Below are 9,525 nucleotides of genomic sequence, written 5' to 3' on the forward strand. Positions count from 1 at the left end.
TTCATTAGTATTTCACATTAGCATTCCAAATCATACATTTCTGGGAAAAAGGAGATATTTCTTAGTGCTCCCTATTGGTACGAATGGGAGGTTTAGAATCAGAATTCCTGGACTGTCCTTTGAATAACATGCTCAGCTCTAACACTTCCCTTCTGCTGGGGTCCGCTTCTCACTTCACTGGGAACTCATGGACTCCTGTCTGCTTTGTAAAGCTCTTCTTTCTCCACTGCTCATTGTTACTGCCAGCAGTTTTATTCTGTTGGTTTCTCTGAGCTGATGTTTTTACCTGTGAAATGTCCTTGCCTCCTTTATTGTCTCTTTTTCTGCTGATCTCTAGTATATCACCAAACAAAGTTGCATGGGAATATATGTTTACTGAAAAGCTAGGGAAGTTAAAGAACATGGCAGTGACTTAGGAAGAGTATGTTAAATTCTCCTTTAAATATGACATTTACCACAACTCTATCCATTTTCTAGGGGAAAAGCACTCAAAAGTTAAACCCTTCAGAGAAAGTTCTCTCTAGTAGGGTTTCTCAACGTCAGCACCATTGAAATTTTGGGCCAGACAGTCCTTTGTTGTGGGGCTGCCCTGTGCATTGTAGGGTGTTTAGCAGCATCTTTGCTTCTATCCACTGGATGCCGATAGCACTTTCCCAGTTATGATGACCAAAAATATCTCCAGACATTACCAAATGCCCCTGGGGAGGCAATATCACCTGTGGATGAGAACCAATCCTCTCAAGAGAATTACTCTTCAAAATGTGGTCTACAAAGTAGCAGCAGCAGCACCACCTGGGACCCTGTTAGAAATGCAGACTCTGTCTGTGCCCCAGGGGTACTTCATCAGAGTACATTTTGACATGATCCCCTTATATGGACCTTAAAGGTTTTGCAGCCCTTCCCTAGAGGATGTCTCCCATTCGGTACCTTTTCTACTCTATGATCAGATCCATTGTTTTCTCAGATCTCCTAATCTTTTCTGGATAAATTCCTACCTTTTGAGGGAAGTTCCTCAAGCTGCTCACAGGTATTTGTGTTGACTCAAGAGCCATAGCCTTCCCCCTTCCTTCTAACAGATCTTTCCCTCAATTTTGAGTTATTAAAGCTATAACAATGCTCCAGAGGCTCTAGAATAATATCCCAGAAGACGAGCCTGGGTGGAAGAGGGGAGGGGGAATTTGGGTCAACAGGCCTGTAGGGAAAGCTCAGATGGGTACTGACACTCCATGTCTGTCCACTTTGATGTTTCCTTGCTTGTAGGATTTGAAATTAAGCCTAGGCTGGTTCTGTAGATAGTGCTGTTATCCATCATGAACTTATAATACACTTTGTAACCCATGAAATTCAGCATCTATGAACTGGCACTAGGAAACATTGAAAGTCTATCAATCCTTTACCAATGACTCTCTTCATTTCCAGCAGTCCTTTAAGTTTTAGAGTACACTATCATTGGTTAACACTCCTTCCCAATGAATTAATTTACACACTTGAATACTGTACCAGCAGGGCTAATATACCTGTCTTATTTTGACACCTAATATCCATTTTCTTTTAAAACTGTTGTTTGGTCATCTATTTTAATATTCTTGAAATTTAGAACTGGGGCATACACACACTTTCAAATACTTATACCCTTTACATCTCAATTCATAGGTCATTGCTTAACAGTTAAGGCAACTAGTAGAATACACACCCATGCATGTTCACATACACACAGTTGTCAGTTGCTGGGAGACAGTGTGAAAATTGGGAGCCATATAATTATAGACTTAATAGGGCTGGGTATAGTGTGAGACAAGAAACTTACCTAGGGCACAAATACTCTCTCCCAGGTTCCTGAAAGTGCTAACTCTGGTTCTCACCCTGAGACCTAGTGTCTCCATTCTGTAAGTGTCTTGTCTTCTTCAAGAGTCATTTCTGTGTCATCAAAGTCATGGATAACAACCAATGTCCCTATTGTTTCAACATTTTTGCTCGTTGTTTTTGTTGTTCCCTACACTGTTTTCCTAGTCTCAACCCTTAGTCTTTTAATTTCATGAAGTTTGGCCATCCTGATTTCTTATCTTCAATGAAGATAACCCCAGTAACTTGAAGATTAGGAAAGATAGGATTCAGAAGACCAGACTTAGAATTTTGTTTCCCAGATTCATTATCCCCATATGCCAATTATCAATTTATTGCCATCTCACTCCAAACCCACTCTCCTTTGCACTGTTTTTTGATACTGAATCTGGATCCTATACAGATTTCTCTTTTGCCAACTAGCTTCATGTTAAGCTTTATCAGTAGAGGATGCTAGAGGAACTCAGCGTGCACCCCTGGTTCTGTTGCCTTTCTTCTTGCTTCTACAGTGCAGTGGCTGGCAGGTACTTTCATGTGTACCTTCATGTGACAGACCAAATGATACACATTCTCCAGGAAGTTTATCTGGCACTTTAACCAACATCTTCTCAGTGAGTTTTGCAGGCATCTCAGCAAGTGGCTTGTCAATGAACACCAGCACTCCAGTGGGCAGCTTCCTTGACAGTACAGCCAGGGAGACTCATGAGTGTTCACCCACATCAGTGCCCACCCCCAGCAAGTTTCTCTGGCACTCCAGAGTGCTGTCTTCTGCTTGACAGTCCCACCCTGTGGTACCTCTGTGAACTTCAGTGTCTTGCAGGGCTCTGCAGCTGCACCCTCTCCAGCAAGGTCTACATCTCAGTCTTGAGGAGAGACAAATCGGGACTTCCAAGTTTGCTTCTTTCTTGAGAATTCTCTCTCATTCCTACAAGTAGCAGCTAGTCCCTTCATCTGCTCTTTCAGTAATCCTTAGGATTCTCTTTACCCCTTTTAGTATTATTCCTCTTTTGCATATTTAATAATTCTGTATGTAAAATTTTTCTGTTCAGATTGGTTGGTGTAGTTTCTGTCTCCTGACTGACTCACCCCCAGTCCAAAAGAGAGGATTTACTAAAACCTGAATCTACTCTGCTTTTAGAAGGTGTCTGCAGGAGAGGCAGGGCTCTTATAAGGATCCTCACCCATCTCCTTGTAGATAGATTAGAAATGGCAGTCCTGAGTGGAACTACTTGGAGGTAATGAAGGGTTCATTTAAAGGCGGTGTTCACCAGTAAGTCTTTGCTACTTCAGCTTGTCTTTCTGGTTCCTTCCTTGTTCACCTTCTCCCCTTCTCTAGTTGATTAGAGTATCTGTTTGGATCCTATCTGCAGACCTTTGATTAAGCCTTAGGCTTTCCCTGAGATTGATTATCTATCTATCTATCTATCTATCTATCTATCTATCATCTATCTATCTCTCTATCTATCTATCATCTCAAGGAAATATATAAATCTATATGTATAGATTAATATGTATTACATATACATTTATATGTATATGTATATATTGTATATATAGATAGATATTTCAGGGAAAGCCTAAATTATATATATATATAATATATATAAGACTAAATGTTATGTGTATATATATATATATATATATATATATATATATATACACACACGCACACACACAAAATCAGGGTCTCCCTGGAGGAAATCACAGACTCTAACTTTTGTTTATTTCATTTTGTTTTTGACAATTCAGAGTCACTGGAATTGGTTTTGTCCATGGTTTTCTGCTCTCAATGAAGAGTCTTTCTGAGTAAGTGCTTGTGTGTATCCAGTATTAATGTTTTCATGAGTAACCATTCTGAGAATAATCGACTAGCCATTCTCATATTGCTTATGAGGTTTAATGGGAAAATATAAGATTTTTCCATTCTTCAGTTATGATTTTCTTGCCAGTTGGATCAAGGGGCCATCTGCTTTATAGAAAGAGTTTTTGAATACTAACTTTCACGGGACTCTGATTAAAGTGATTGGCTTGAAAATATACACCAGTTTTACCATGTCCTTAATTCTGAGTTTGGATGCAGCTAAAAAAGGAGACATTAATACATTTTAGTTTTAGAAATAGGTCTCATATTTAATATGCATACTTATGAAAAATAAACTATACATCAGCATTTGAGCCAATGGCCTTAGCCCTAATTTATAGCAGTAAAATATTGCAACACTGATTTCTGACTGATAACCTTCATAAACGGACCGCATGCTTTCCAATATGTTCTTGGCAAGTATACCTCATTTTATTTTCCTGTTAATAAAATTGGCATAGAATTACATTGGGGGGGCCATATATCGGCTGCATGTATATTAAATGCAAAATATTGTTGCTAATAGTAAATACACTGAAGTTGGAAGGTTGACAGCTATCTAAACTCACACACTAACCTTAACACAGCTGCTCAAGTAAATGTTTGGTTTAACAAAGTGGCTTTCACAATCTACCATATTTCTTATTCTAAATTTTCCATGAGCATTTTCATTTGTACTTTGAGGACTCTATCTCAGGATCTTAGAGTAGCCTATGTTATCTGTCACCATTACACTGTCATGCCAGGAAAATACAACTGTTCCATACATTTATTTGATACAGATATCTTATTGGAATTTTTTTTTAAGATAGTGTGTCATTTCTAGATTTTGAAGATGTAAAATAGAGGCAGAACTCAATCTTTTTCCATCTTTGTGGTCAGCAGCTTCATTCACTGATTTTGCATCTTAGTTATACTTTAGTGTGGAACAACCATAAAATGTTCCATGCCAAATAAAAACAGCCTGAAAAATGATGTTTTCTGCTTATGGCATTCGTGCTATTATGGAACAGAATTCCTCTGTTTTGAAAAACAATAAAGTTTGTTATGAAAATGAGTTTCCCCAGAGAATGCCACATGACTGTGGGCTATTAATTATACAGTTTTATTATTATCTTTTGTTCCGAACAATAGTGCTCCTGAGGTCCTGTGGAACTTTTCTCCCATGCGATCATGTCGAGTTTTGATTAAGCATCATTATGCACAGTTCATTAACAATGTATCTTAAAATGAGTTTTTGATTGAACATTTTTATTGGTCGTTTACTATAATTGATGGATTCTGTTGAAATTTCACATAAAAAATTTGCCAGGATAGTTACAGTATTTTTCATTATGCATCATTATGCCCCTTTTCCCTAAAAGAACACAAGTTTCTTTTTAAAAAATTAACTTCCAAAAATTAGATATTGATCTGTTGCCAAGGCAGTTGCTCCTTCCATAGTTCAATTAGGAGAGAAACAGAAACTGGTAATATTGAATAGGAATAAGAAAAAATTGGGAAATTAAATAATCCTGTTAACTTAGCCTTCTTTTCCCTAGGGCCCAAGTCATACTTTAGGAGAGAAAATGAACTCTTTCAAGTTGATAAGGGTCCTTATAATGTATTACTGAACTTGATCAGTTTCACTGGATTCTCCAATATTATAATATTAATCTTAATGTTGACAACTTCTGTTCTTAGCTTAATCAAATGGTTAAAAGTAATTTGGCAATTGGTCAACTAATTACTTTTTCTAATACCTTTATATTTAAAGAAAACTAGAAATCTCTTAGAAATTATTTAATGTATTAGCAAAAACTGCCTTATAATTTTTTATACTGAATTTATTGTCACTGGAGGTATTCAAACAAATGTTGATAGCTACACACTGGGAAGGAGAAAATGGTAAAATAGACCATCTTTAATATTTCTTCCAACTCTAACCTTTCATGTGATAATAGTATAAAAAGTAGGACAGAGGTAGAAAAAGAACAGGAGACGGAGTTTGGAGACTGATATTGTTTGGTTTCAGGCAAGTTACTTAACTTCTCTGGGTTTCAGTTACCTTACCTCTGAAGATAAGGAAATTGAATTAGATGATATTAAATGTTCCTTCCTACTGGAGCATTCCATGATTCTCTATTTTCCTAGTGGCTGAGGAATAAATGAAAGTCCTGCAAGAACCTATTTTTCATTGAGGAAACACAAACACGTGGGGTAGTGGAGCCCACTAACAAATGTTGGCAAATTTAAATTATAAAATTTAAATTATAAAATTCCAATGATTTTATATTTTTGGTATCTATTACATTAACTTAAATATTTCTACCTCATCTAACTTTTTGCATAGATTTTCTCCTACTGAAAATATGAATAAGAAAAAAAGGAAAAAAAGTTTTCTCTTTATAATTCTCTAGTTTCTTCTTTGAAATAGGAGTTACTGCTGCCACTGAAAGCTTCTATGAGCTGGATCATGCTTTGTCGATGTCATCATAGAGAAAGGGTCCAATTAAAGTTTTCGGTGCTGAGCATGGGATATTTTTCAGAAAGGGAAGAGCTACTCATTGCTTACTTTCTTAAATCTCATCTACTGATTGTCATTATCCTTCCCCTCATATCTGTTCTCCTCTTTTTCCCTTGGACAGAATATAAGGACTATTAGCTCACAAATACATTTCTAACCCTGGTGAAATCACATAGATTGAACAGTTAGAATTTCGTCAACCACCCAGACATTTTGGGGGGCCAAAAGTGCTCAGTCTTCTAAAACTTGAAAGAAAAGGAACCCTAAATGTCAAGTCCATATTTTATGTGCTCTAGAACTCTCTCTTCCTCCTCTTTCTATTTCTCTGTCCCAACATCCTACTCTTTTAAACTGCAAGGCACCACTGCAAGGAAGGAAAATGTGCCAGGAATTCACTCTGTAACACTGAGTGGACCACACTTCCTCATTAACTTGTATCTCAGACTTTATTGATGATTACCTTAAGTGGTGGTTAACTAGGACAGGTTCTCTACCACATCTTCTTGCCCCCTATCTTGCAATTTAGGTGGGGAAGAATTATGGAAAAATATAATGTGAAGAAATTTAATCCATTGTAACATCAAGTTCACAGGTCAAGTTTAAAACTATATTGAAGTTCATTCACATGGTATTTTGATTTATTTCCCATATGTGAGGTGAATGAGCAAAGTAGATTTGTGAGCATTTAATGTTTTAACTGAATGGAGGATAATCACTATTTCTGCTCAAATGTAAAACAAAGTGATAAGATACATTTTATTGCCCATTTTATTGTGGGTTGAGGTCTACTGAAATAATAAGAATTTCCTATTCCCCTAGTATATCTTAACATATTTGGGTAAAAGAAAAATGTTCCAGAGTCAAGATGGCAGCTTGAACACCAACTAATTATTTGTTGGTGTTCTTAGCCAGAAGGGGAAAAAATAGACAAGTGACTCTAAGCAACATCTATTGAACAGCTTAATATATATATATGTATAGGGTTGTTGCTTAATATTATATTCTTCATGTAGAAAGAACAGAGTATGAAAACAGAGTTCAATGATCCAACCTGGGAGTAAAATGGAAAGACCAAAGTGTCTTATCTTTGGCCAACAATAAGGTCTTCTGGGGAAAGCATAGAACTTGATAGTTAATAATCCTGGATTCTAACCTTCAGTCTGTCTTGACCAAGTAGTCAATCTGTCTTGACCAAGTAGTCAAGGCAGACCTAGGCAAGTTAACTCATCTCTATCAGCTTTACTTTCTTAGTCAGTGTATGGACAAAGAATTGAGACATCCTTGGAAATCTCTGGCAGGGTGCCTAGCAGCCAGCAGGCACACACAAGGTAGTCATGGGTTCTTTCTCAGTTTTCTCATCCATGAAGTGAGTGGTTTCATCTATAACACAATCATTTTCAAGTTTTTTTTTTTTTGAAGCAGTAGAAAAGCTTTTGAATAACACCAACAAACTTTACGTGGAATCTTAAGCTTCCACACAATCAGCACACAATCACCAATCTATTCAGTACCTTAAATCATTAACTATTTCTTGGGCCAATACACAATCTGTGTGGGTTACACATGACAATGGTCTCTAGTGTTTCACCTTCTGTTTCCTCAAGGTAATTCCCCTGACATTTTATGATTAAAGGGGGTTAATACTGATGTGGTGAATGATAACGATCCTTTGAAATTGTGTTGGAGGTCATGATTCTATAAATAAAGAGTGGCACACCTAACAGCAGACAAGCCTGATTCAGGCAGAATCCTATAACGGATGTCATTTATCTGTGCCACTGACCGTGGGTGTTGGAATTTTTACTAAAATTACCATTTGGGGCCCACCCTGTTCAGATATCTATTTTTAACAATACACTAAAAGTTTCTTTTAATTCAAGACTATATGACGACAAAAGAAGCATTTGGTTTCGCATAAATCGGACAATCGTAATAACTATATATTTTACTAAATATTTAACTTACTTAGACAATATCTATACTTAGCAGCACGGTATGGTTGGGAGAGCCTTCAGACTCAGACTAAACTAATTTTAAATCCCGGCTCTTTCATTTATTAGCTTTGTGACCTTGAGCAATTATTTTATCCTTGCTAAGCTACATTTTCCTCATTAGTGAAATGGAAATGAGAATTCATTCCTCATTTGGGTTACTGTGAGATTGAAAAGACAATACCTGTTCTGGAGCCCAGCATTGGACCCAGCTCATAGCAGATGCCCTTTACCTATTAATTCATTTTTGCTTAAAATGTGGTGTGGTGCTGATGCTCACTTAGAGTCCCTCTTCAACCAAAAATTGGAGAAACTTGACAACCAAGTTTGGCTAAGGAGCTGCACCGGTACAGCTTGGTTCCTTATCTTATTTAACTTTTCTTTTGTGTCAGTTATTGATCATCACCAGAGTCTTGAACTGATTTTTACACTAATTTACAGAGATGCTCAGGTTCTGTGTTATTAGTTGTTAAATGTTTACACACCACAAAGAAATAAATGTCTGCATTAACTGAATGCCTATCATCCTCTCAGCTACTAATGCTGCTGCACAAATTCATGCAGTTAGAACAAGAAATCAGCTTTCTTTCAAAATGTGCTCTGCAAAGTACCTGCTATTGTCATAAGTTTACCTAGGAATGTGCCATCTCTCCCTCATTAGATATCTTTTAGGTAGTAATGACTCAAATTTATACACCACATGAAAATTTTGGCTCTTCTGTGCCGACAGCACTAACTCTAGGGTTAAACTCTCACAAATTTAATGTGCAGACAAGACACTTGGGGATCTTGTTAAAATGCAGAGTCCAATTCAGTAGGTCTGGTATAGGGCCTGAGCTTCTGCATTTCTCACAAGCTCCCTGATGATGTTCATGAAGCTGATCTACAAACCTCAGTTTGAGTAGCAAGGCTCCAGGTCCATCCTAGGTCACCTTGTCAATCATCCGCTATGGCCCATCCACCATCTCTTCTGCCCACCCACTTAGAATAAGCAGATTTGGTTTTGTGTTTATTTCTGTATTACAACCCAGCCATGTTTGAAATACCAACAGAACCAAGAAAACCCTACTGCAAACTTGGAAATTTTCAGCTGTTTATCTCCAAAAAGTTATCTTCTAAAAGAAAAAAAGCAAACAAAAACCAACTCACAACCTTGTATCAATTTTAAATGCTGACCTCCTTTTATACCTTCTTTGTGAATTTAATCTTTTTTCTGACGATCTTGTAAGTTGACTTTCTAACCACAAAGAAAGTAAAAATCCGTCATGGAAAAAACCCATTCTTATGACTTTGAAAACTATTAAAATAACATTGGCTTGTGACTA

This window comes from Balaenoptera physalus, assembly GCF_965194825.1.
Source record: "Balaenoptera physalus genome assembly, chromosome: 5".
In the NCBI taxonomy this organism is placed as follows: Eukaryota; Metazoa; Chordata; class Mammalia; order Artiodactyla; family Balaenopteridae; genus Balaenoptera; species Balaenoptera physalus.